Source organism: Triticum dicoccoides, chromosome 2B, assembly GCF_002162155.2.
Source record: "Triticum dicoccoides isolate Atlit2015 ecotype Zavitan chromosome 2B, WEW_v2.0, whole genome shotgun sequence".
NCBI lineage: Eukaryota > Viridiplantae > Streptophyta > Magnoliopsida > Poales > Poaceae > Triticum > Triticum dicoccoides.
Genome location: NC_041383.1, coordinates 135,949,155 through 135,960,114, shown reverse-complemented (window position 1 = coordinate 135,960,114; position 10,960 = coordinate 135,949,155). Strand labels below are relative to the sequence as shown.

The window sequence follows — 10,960 nt, the reverse complement described above, 5'->3', positions numbered from 1 at the left end:
ACGTCGCTGACGTTTTTGCAAAAAAGTCCCTATGTGTTTACGTATTAAACCCGCAGTACTATTTTAAGTGAATCTGATAAAATCGTTTTCACAAAAAACACCCTGCATCTGCCGGTGCCCGCCGCCGCCGACCGCACCCAGCGCCTCCATGCGCGGGCTCGCGCTCGTGCCTCCCCGCCGCACCGCGCCGCCGGCTACCGGAGCGCCGCCGCCGGAAGAGCGCGCCTCCATGCCCTCTCTCCTTCTTCCCTCCCCTTCCTCTGGTTCTATTTCTCACCTCCCTCTCTCTTTCTTTTGCAGGAAGCGGAAGCCATGGCCGCCGCCCCGCCGCCCCACGCCGGCCGGCCATCGGAGCGCCGCTGCTGGACCAACGCGCCGCCCTGCCCTCCTCTCCTTCTCCCCCTCCCTCCGGTTCTATCTCTCACCTTCCTCTCTCTCTCCTTTGCAGAAAGCCACGGCCGCCGGACCTCCACGCCTCCGCGAGCCCGCCGCCGGCCTGTGACCTCTACGCTGCCTCCAGTCCTCTCCGGACTCCTCCATCGTATTCTTCTCATTCTCCGACGCTGCCAAGTTCGCCCGAGGAAGAAGCGTCGAGTTCGCCGGAGGAACAAGAACATCCGTCCAGCCGTCCATTGTCGCCTGAGCTACACCAGAGGTATGTATCCCCTTGATATTCACTGAATGGAATCCCCTGTTTACATCAAAAGGTACTAAGTTTGTGCAATTTCAGAATAATGATGGTCAAGATATCCCCAAATAACAGTTATGCTTATTAGTCTTAGAGGATTTTCTGTCCAAGCAGATTTATGTTTTGCAAGAATTAGTCTACTTATTACAGGCAGAACCAGTTTTTCGTCGCAACATGAATTTCCTGATGATATCCGTAGTGTGCTCATTTGCTTGATTTGGACAAGTAGAGCAAGCTTTACAGATTTCAGAATTCAGTTGATGGAACAAGTTAGAATTCTGGTTCCTTTTCAGTGGGCAGTGGGCATCATATATTTTGTATTATGTTGTTGCAAAGTAGTATAGTTTAATTATATGTTTTTACCACTAGCTCTACAAAGATATCATCCATGGTCCCTGCTTGTATTGCATTGCATACATAACACTATTGTTTGCTAGCTTGACTGAACTTTGGCCGCTACTCCTGCAATGGGCCAAAGCATAGGTTGCAACTCGATCTGGGACTTGCAGTAGGAAAGCAAGCCACGATTTCTTCTTAGGGAAGTGAGTTGTATCCTTGCCGAAATGTACATCTCGATTCCAGTTTTATTGGACTATTCAAGTGTCAACTCTTCGCATGGATATCTTCATATTTGATCTGTTGGGTTTGTAAAAACTTTATTAACAAATAGCTGCGGTTGCTATGCAAATGGAAATTGTTAGGCTCTTTTATGCTGTAGGAATTTCTGACATGAGCTTGGCCTCATGGAAAAATCATTCTTACTGCAGACATCTCTACCCTTGAAAGCTAATCACCGGAAAGAATCATTTGTTCAGTTATCAATTAGCTTTGCAGTGGCATACACATGAATAGATATCTCAGCGTGTACTACAAACAACTTATGTTGGATATGTGTGCTTTTCAACATATATTTGAAGTGTAACAAGCCTTTCCCAGTTGGATCTTTCCCAGTTGGATCTATTCTGAACATATGAGTTTATCTCCCGAACCCATGTTTACTTCCTGAACATAGAGTAGCAAAACTGAAAATATATATATATAGCTTATGTGTACTGTACTTTCAGTAATATAAATGCCAATATCATTACCTTTTTCAGTTAGGGGGTGGTGGGGATTCACTTTGCGATAAATCTGATTGATAGTTACTGCTCTGGTCTTTATTTTTTTGCGTAAGTCTACTTAGAGTAGCAGTGATCGTACGTGTTTGCTTATCTTTTACGAAGCTTCGTATTACATCAGAGTTAAGGTAAACTCAAGTTAGCATTTCTGGAATAACATAATTGTTCTCATAAAGTATTTTTTAGTTGCATGTATATATCACATTGCCAATATTTGCATGTGTGAGTTGAATGATGCACTTGGTAGGATCAAAAGGTTCAAAACTTCTGCATGTGTTGCTGCAACATAGCATTAATTTCTCCCAGAGAAACCGTAAAATCGAACAATTCCTAGCATTACATCATGGGCAGACTAATAGTTTTCCACGTTTTGTCAACGTGACAAGAACTGGATGCTATATGATAAAGAGTCATGTTCATAAAGAGGGTATTTTCTCTCTTAGGGGTTGCTTTGCTTACCTGTAGGATTTTCATCTTTTTGTCTTTTTAGTTAGTTTGTTTACCCTCTTTCTGTACAACTCTTTTTAGTTAGTGAAATAATCTAAGGCAAATTGGCATAGAGGTGTATTTATACAAAATTGAAACTATATATTTACTTTGGCTTGATATTGTAACAAATGCCTGTGCATTAATCTGTACAAATACTGCCAATTCTGACTAAACCTGTTTTCATCTCCAAATTTAAGAGGGGACAGTCTCACGTGATTCAGTAGATTTATTTGTACCTAGCTGATTGTGCTGTGCATTAACACCAGTGAAAGGAAGGACGAAGAAGGGGGACTTAGTTGCAGCATCACCATGATTGCCCTCCTCGTTGTAGAATTATATGTTGGTGTGACCTCTGTTTGATTTGGCCTGGTTTTGATGTCTCTGCTGTGTGTGCGCGTGTAGGTGCCAAAGGTGTCCGATCGAACTAAGGTGGAGGCCAAGGAGGTTTAGCTCTCGGACATTGCACCAATGACGCTGGATAATACCGACATGCATACTGTAAGTTTCATTTATTCAGATTGGGACCTTTCTTCCTGTTATTTTGCCGTCAAAACTGAAAAAGAGTGATGCTAATTCGCTAAAGGTCAATGTAGTCATCAGCCTGTATGCTCTCAATCTCCTGGCAGAGTATTTTCCCTTAAATGATGCTACTGTCACATGATGCATATCATGGTTCTTTGGCTTTGGATCAATTTATTCTGCATTTACATGATATATTGCTTCTAGCCAATGAAATTTGATCCACATTTGTGTGTGTATGCATATCCTATACTGGAAACTTGTGCTTTGCCCATTATATGATTATACTAGCGGGCAGAGGCGCGGCGGCACGCCGCGCTTGTGAAACAGCCCATCTAAATGCTTGTTGTTGGTTTCGCAAGAGAAAAACAATAACTGCATATCAGCTCTCATTTTTACTTGCATATAGTGCTACTTGAATTGCTTCTAGAAATATTTACCTGACAGCAAAGTGTTTTGCTGTATTCACATTGCCAATACTAAAAAATTGAAGACAGTGTAAGCAAAGATGGAGAAATTCTCTAGCTCAGACTGCATCTCTACTGCCAATATTTTTTTAGCAAGCAAATTCTCAACGGAAAGTCACTGCTTTGTAAATCTTCTTGGCATCCTGAAGATCAAAATTTCGAATTCGGTAGAGAGCGCCTTGCTTTCAGTTTATTCTTGAACTTGTTTGTTTTATGTTGTGGCACCATTTACTCCATGGTAGTTCCCTGTCAGAATAACTTAATTTTTCATTAGACACGGTTCTAAGCTTTTTACATGAAGCAAAACATAATAAAATATAAGGTATGTGTTTGATCTAACCAGACAGTCCACCATGACGAAAACCAGTTCAGGTAGTGTTCCTGCTTTTAGTCTTATGAATTCTCATACCCTAGGAATTCGTCCAAGGACCGTCGGAAGATCAGAATTGCGGCTAATGTCCCTTAAGAGGTGTGTCGTGCATATCTATAGTTTTTTGGCATGTACAAAATATTTGGCAAATTGCAAAACAAAAATTACTATTTTTCCTGAATGTACATTTTTTTATAAAGTTCAATTGTTGGCAATTAGAAGCAATATAGGCAGACCTTTTTCAGTATTGTTAATGAATTTCCTTGTAACTTGATTAAATAATTCAAGAGTGTACGCATTGTGCAAGCTGGGAGAAAAGAGACTCCAGTGCAGCTCCTCTTTCTCTCCATCTCTCTCTCTCCCTCTCAAGATTATTAGGGAAGGAGCGATGGATTGGGGTGGGTAGTGCTCTAGATTATTCGGTGGCCCTCAGCGGCAAGATCCTTGAAAGAGAGTTAAAAGAAGTCAAATTTTTTTTGCATACAACGTGTCAGCCTAGGAGTGAGCACCCACCAGCGCCTCAAATGCATGGCATGGGCTATAGCTTACCCCTTTAATTCTTTCATATATTAGAAGTAGACAAATGCAAATGTCCATAGTAATAAACTTGTGGTCACAAGATTGCTAGCTTAAAGTTTGCTAGATTATGTAAATGGGTAATTTTGTTGCATGCTTTTTAGGTTTCCATAGTATGACTCATTCTACATAATGGCAGGCAAGAAAAAATAAAATAGCTTGACTATTCCATGCACAATTATTCTTTCATCGAATGAGACCGCGGATTTGAATTAGGTCCTGACAAATGCCATTAGGATATAAGAAGTGTTGTGTAATGCCACACAGAGCATGTTCAAAAAATATCACCCGTTGCAATGCACGGGCATTTGTACTAGTCTACTACCTAAAAAACACGTAAGGTTCCCTCTCCCCTCTTACGTCGTCCGACCCTTCGTCCTCCCTCCCCTTACGATATCCCCACACCGATTTTCCTCTCCTTTTCTGGTTTTCTATTTACAATCGGTTTTCATCTGGCCGGGCATACCAGGATCAATCTTTGGTAACACCAATCAATTCTCGAATGGTATGGTAATCAGTCTCTTATATTCGGTAACGCATATAACATATGGTATGGTAATCAATCTCTTATTCGGTAACGCAAATAACACAATCAATTCACATCAATCACGGACTGTATTCTTCTCTTCCTTGTCTTCTGTTCTCTTATCTTTATTAGTAACGCAGAACACAATCAATTCACGTCATTCTTTTGGTAACACAAATAAATCATATCATACGGTAGTCAATTTCTTGCCTTTTTCTGTCTATTTATCTTTTTGCCCATAAAATATCTTCCTTCCTGATGTCTGGACCAACAATGGAGGACACTTGAGGCCCAGACCCACATCATATCATATGAAGAGGCTGGAGCACCTTGACAAGGAAGATCGCGGTGCCTCAAGTCTGCACCAACAATGGAGGATACTTGAGGCCCAGACCCACGTCGCCTCTGCCATCCTATGTTGACTGCCGCCGTCGAGCCTTTTCCTGATGTGTCGCCCTAAGCATCGCCGCTGAACCCTCCCCATCTGCGTCTTCCACCAGTTCATGATTGGACAGCCGGATTCAGACTCGTGCTCTACTCCATCCAGGCATAGAACCACACCCAAACCCTTTTCATCACCGAGTCACTGGGAGATGGGATGCAAAAAGAAGACGTCGCGCAGTTTTCCGAAAGGATCGAGGTTGGCTAGACCGCAGACTCCTACGCAAACGACCGTCTGAACGCCAAGTTCCAGATTCTAGGTAGAAGGATGTGGCAGCGAGCGGCGCGGTAGAGGTAATCAGTGTTGCTGCGAGGCTTGGTCTGTTAAATCCTTTCAAGATTTATAAATGCTTTTCTGTTCGTAATTTTCAGTTGATTTTCTTGTCTGCTTGATTGCCATATTTGATTTACTTTTTCCATGGAATTGTTACGAGGATCTTCTACAGGAAATGCCTCCATGGGGAGCTAGCGTACATGGTCCAGTCATGTACTTCTATATTGCTTTTTCTTCATTGCTGTAATGTTCCTCTTCCTCTCTGTCAGGGTCATCCCACAAATGTATTTTTTTCATATTTCTCGGGAAAATCAGGCGCTCAATACACATGTGCCATATTTATTTTGTGATCTTGACCTTCACTCCACATTAACATAACCTGATTGTGAATTATTTTGTTGGATTGTATATCATCCCCTGATTTCGCTGGATTATATTACAGTACCTGGTTACATGTACACTTTGGTAATGGCCTACTATTCAGCTGCAAGTGAACTTACATATTTTACAAATCTCAACTTTATCGTGAAGTTTGATTATTCTTCTATTTGAATGGGAAATATTTTGATTTCTGTTCATTGACGGGAAATTTTGCATGTAATGAAAATTAAGAGAACCGACACCGGAAATATACAGATACTATGCAACCATCAAGAGAACAAACTATCGTTATATGGATCCAGTTCACACAAACTTCTCAATGGTCCGCAGAAGATTGATTGAATGTTATCTTTCTGATTATCACACATCATCTTTATGTGGTGATGGACATTTTCTCTACCATGTGAATGAGAGTTGGTTATTTGTTTTCACGAGTTTCTTATTTTCAACTTGTCATCCAATGCCACTGTCCATTGCTTTCTTCTTAAATGATTGTGTATTTGAATGATTGTGTCCAGTACAAGGGTTAGTTTATTGATAAATGAAATAGGCTGGTTTGGTGATTAAGCAAACAACACAATGAGTCCATGTGCATCACCAATAACATTCATTGTCGCCATATATGTGAGTTAGGAAGAATAATATTAGGGACAATATTTGTGGGAGTACAATCAAAGAGGAAGGATTGATGACGGAGATTTCATTCATGGCGAGGGACAATATATATTTGTGAGAGTACTATCAGAGAGAAGGATTGATGATGGAGAAGAGACAACATGCATGCATTTTCATGTGTGATAATTCGGAGTTAAGCTTGCACACGTCGTTCGAGCTATACCTATTTTTCCCGTTGCAACGCACGGGCAATTACCTAGTAATAATAAAAGGGCTATTACTTCTCTTCCTCCTAAATTTTCATCTGTTTCGTACGTCTGATATTTTTCGTCCGTCGTATGTCAGGCTCGATGGAGACGCTCGATCTTTTAAATCCACGCCCTGGTTTCAAAGCCCGGTGAACAGCCCACCTATTTTTTCGGCCCGCCCAGCCAAATAATACAAAAGTAATCGGAGGTGAACAACCCACCTATTTTTCCGGCCCGCCCAGCCCAACAGTGCAAAAATCGTGCACGGAATCGAACTCATAACCTCATGCCCAACAACACATGATACGACCAACTAAACTATATATCCCTACATGTTGAAAGGGAAGGTTCATACACATTTAAAATAGTCCCACATTGCTCCCTTCAATCCAAACTTCGTAGTTTAAGAAGATCTTCGAGTTTCCTCGGTATCAAGGAACAATTTCGGGAATCAATAAGGAAGGAAATAAGTTGTCCCGATAAGGAAGGGAAAGAGGGGAAAATAAGGATGGAAAGGAGGGATTTCAAGTCTGTGAAAGAAAGGAAAGAGTGGATAGGTAAATAAGGAAGATGTGAAGAAGGAACGGTGCAGCCGCGCCTATGTTCAAAGAGGGAGAGGACGTGATGTATATACGTGAGTTGGAAGCATGAATGCACGGAGAACGAGATGTCGGGCTGCATGCATGCCTGCTCGGACGTGCTCGCTGGGCCTTTGACCACCATCATTCTCCTTCTCCGCTCTCATGAAAGTTTTTAATTAGACAAAAACACCTCTCATTTTAATATTTTTTAGTTTGTGGTGTGTGGATTGCCTCAGGTGCTGATGATGAACAATACAAAGGAAGAACTGCCTCGCGAGGGGAGAGTTCTTGTGGTGGTGTGTTTGGAGAGGATTTCAAGTCTGTGAAAGAAAGGAAAGAGTGGATAGGTAAATAAGGAAGATGTGAAGAAGGAACGGTGCAGCCGCGCCTATGTTCAAAGAGGGAGAGGACGTGATGTATATACGTGAGTTGGAAGCATGAATGCACGGAGAACGAGATGTCGGGCTGCATGCATGCATGCTCGGACGTGCTCGCTGGGCCTTTGACCACCATCATTCTCCTTCTCCACTCTCATGAAAGTTTTTAATTAGACAAAAACACCTCTCATTTTAATATTTTTTAGTTTGTGGTGTGTGGATTGCCTCAGGGGCTGATGATGAACAATACAAAAGGAAGAACTGCCTCGCGAGGGGAGGAGTTCTTGTGGTGGTGTGTTTGGAGAGAAATTGCTCCGTCTCTGTTGGCTATGGGTGAGGTCGCCCCCCCCCCCCTCCTCTGTTGTGGTGGCTAGTCCTATATATAGAGGCCCTGTTCCTCTTCCCAAATATTGAGCGGGAAGGGCGCCAACAATGACCATTTTGAAGAGGAACATCTAGTACACTTATCCTGACTAAAGCTGGTCTTCGACTGCCAAAGACCCTGACGATGACGCCGTCTTGGGCTCCACGGTGACCTCCATCCTGTCGCTCCGCTGGTCTTGGTCTTGTTGCACCGAAATGGCAACCTTTGCCTGATGCCTCGGTACTCCGCGCCTGCGCTTGCCCCCTTTGCACCAAAGAGGAATCAAGGACACTGCCCAGGCCGGCGCCCGCCTGGCGCCCGATCGTCATGGCTTGCGTCATGAGCACCTCGCGAGGTACCATGCCTTGATCTCTCCGCCTCCTCGCGAGCCTGCCTGGTGAGGCCGCCTCTGAGGAAGCTTCCTGTCGTCCGCCCCGCGAGGCTTGGCCCCTCGCAAGGGTCTTGAGCTTGAGTTGACGAAGACGGGCCGTACTGGGCCGCTGCCCGAGCCACGCCGCAGGCCGCAGGCAGGCAAGTCTGGGGACCCCCGTTCCCAGAACGCCGACAGTAGCCCCCGGGCCCAAGGCGCGCCTGGACTTGGCTTGGCAGAGAAGCGAAGGGGTAAGTGCGAAGCGCCGCGGGCCCCAACAGCCTGCGGCCTTGGGCGCCGCGTGGCGGTCGATTGGGCGTGGGCGTCTCCGCTTCCCCATGACGCCTCGGCAACTGCTCGACATGACAAGTCCCTGCATGCAACATGAGTCATGATTACCTGCGATCGTGGAGGCCGACGGTTGGTCTCCTCCAGCTATAAGTACGGAACGGCGTGAGCCCTTCCAGTCCATATCTCCTTGCTTCGCCTCTTCTCCTTCGCCTTCGAGATACCACCGAGGGGGCCTCGGGAGCTTTGGCTGCAGCACGCCGACTACAGCACCCCCGCGACCGAGGCGGAGGTCGAGGTTGTCGCCCCAGGCAAGGTCTTCATGACTCGAGGCTGGGGCGAGATTGCCCGGGTCTGTCGGACACGGGGTGCCCTCATAATTCATCTTGAATACGATGGCGCCTCCTTGATGTTCTTCAAGGTCTTCGATGCGGAAGGACGCCGGCTGGAGTGCTGCCCCAAGGAAAGCGGCCGGGGCATGGGAGTGGCGAGGACCAGGCCTGCCAACCGCTTTCCCAGCAGCTCCTTAGGCAGCAACGGAGGAGCCGATGCATCCAATGACTCTCCCGAGCTTCTTGCGACTCCGGAGACGAGTGACGACGGCTAAGAGCCCCCAAGCTCGCGCCGCGCTCGGAGCAGGGCAGCTTCGTCTGGCCGCCGACGCTGCTGATCTGGATGGGGTCGGCGCCGGCGCCTGGCGGCCCACTGTTGATGATGGCGTCTCCTGCGGAGGCACGCGTAGTTAGCATTCCTTAGGATTAGCACCTTTTGTTCCCTGCGAGGAATCGAAGCAACACCCCGCGGGGGTATGTAAGGCGTCTGCCATGCCTTTTGTGCGTATTATCCTTATTATCAATTGATGCGAGGTGCTTGCCCTGTCTCGGCTCGGCTCCCCCTTTCTATCCTCACGAGGGCTTGGTGCTCTACGCTAACAGGTCCTGGTCCCCAGGCAGGCTTCAACCGTCGCTGGTATGCCAGGTCGTGATGCCGTGGTCAAGGCCAGGAGGTGAGCGGCCCAGGGTCCAGTAAGAGCCCCCGAGGCGCGATGCTCGGGAGGTCCCCTTTAGCGCACAAGCAGCCTCCGCTGGGCGAGAAAGGAAGGCAGCATCGCCGTGACAGGACCGTACTGGGCGAGGGTTTGATGTTGTGTTGATCTAGCTTCTGCAGAGGCGTGACTTATCTTGCGGGTTTGGAGCTGTTATCCGGCGAGGTGCCCGGCCCGCATGCCGGCAACAGGGGTGTCACTGGGTTGGGTACTCGTGAGCCTCTCCCCTCTTCCCCGCACTTTCCTTTATGCTCTACGTCCTCAAGTCCTGGCCCTCGAGCGAGCTCAGTCGCCGCTGGTATGACAGGTCACGATGCCGTGGGTCAAGGCCGGGGAGTGAGGGTTGGAGAGCCAGTAAGGGCCCATGAGTCGCGATGCTCAGGTGCCCCCCTTTTAACGTGCGAGCGGATTGCACAGGAGAGAGGGAGAGGGGGCTCACGATGCCCACCGTGCTACTTATTAGGAGGATCCTGTACACCAACATGAGGAAAACAAGGGATGCCATTACGGTTGCCAGCCACCCATTGGTTGCTCCGAGGGAGTGATTGAGGCACTGAGGGCCTGGTGAGGTAGCGCTATGCGGGGCTGCCACGGCCAGAGCTCGACCACTTAGATTTGTCGTTGTTGTAGGGACGGACCCATGCGCAAGCGCCATGCGAGAGCGAGCAGCTCTAGAGGTAGGTGTCAATCGAGCAGGAGATTGTCCCAAGCAGGTTAATCATGAAGGAACAAATCAACTTAGATAGACGCGAGAAAGATACATGCCACTGGGCCAGGCCCGAGCGGCTTGGGGATAATGCAGCCCGAGGGGCGCCGCCAGCAAGGTAAACTGAAGACATACGAAAAAGATACATGCCGCAGGGATGGACCCACGCGACCGGGAATGATGCAGCCCTGGGGGCTCTCCCAGTTGAAATGGAACTTGAAAGATGTCACCTGATACCGTTGGAAACGAAGGAGTGTTGGAGTAGCTGACGACGCGCGGTGAGGAAGCCGACCCTCACGAGCCCCCAGGGCCCTGAGCCTCGGGAGGCTCCACGGGCCTAGGCAGCTCCTCGAGGACCATCTCCATCTCTGCCAGGACCGCGCCGCGCCTGACCTCCTAAGCCTCCAGAATGCTCCGCACCAGGCGCTGATGAGCAGCGGCCGCGTTCGGCAGGCCGAGAGGAATGCGAACGTAGCCGTGAGGCGGACCCTCGCAACGTCCCACGCGCGAAGGCCAG

General features: G+C 47.3%; 1 long non-coding RNA gene across 1 annotated transcript; it reads left to right on the top strand.

The window, feature by feature from the left end:
- Window positions 1-449: 449 nt before the first annotated feature.
- On the top strand, window positions 450-3,754 carry LOC119367383. The gene is made up of 3 exons (XR_005176280.1): window positions 450-655; window positions 2,698-2,793; window positions 3,696-3,754. It is a non-coding gene; the product is annotated as an uncharacterized LOC119367383 (long non-coding RNA).
- Window positions 3,755-10,960: the final 7,206 nt, after the last annotated feature.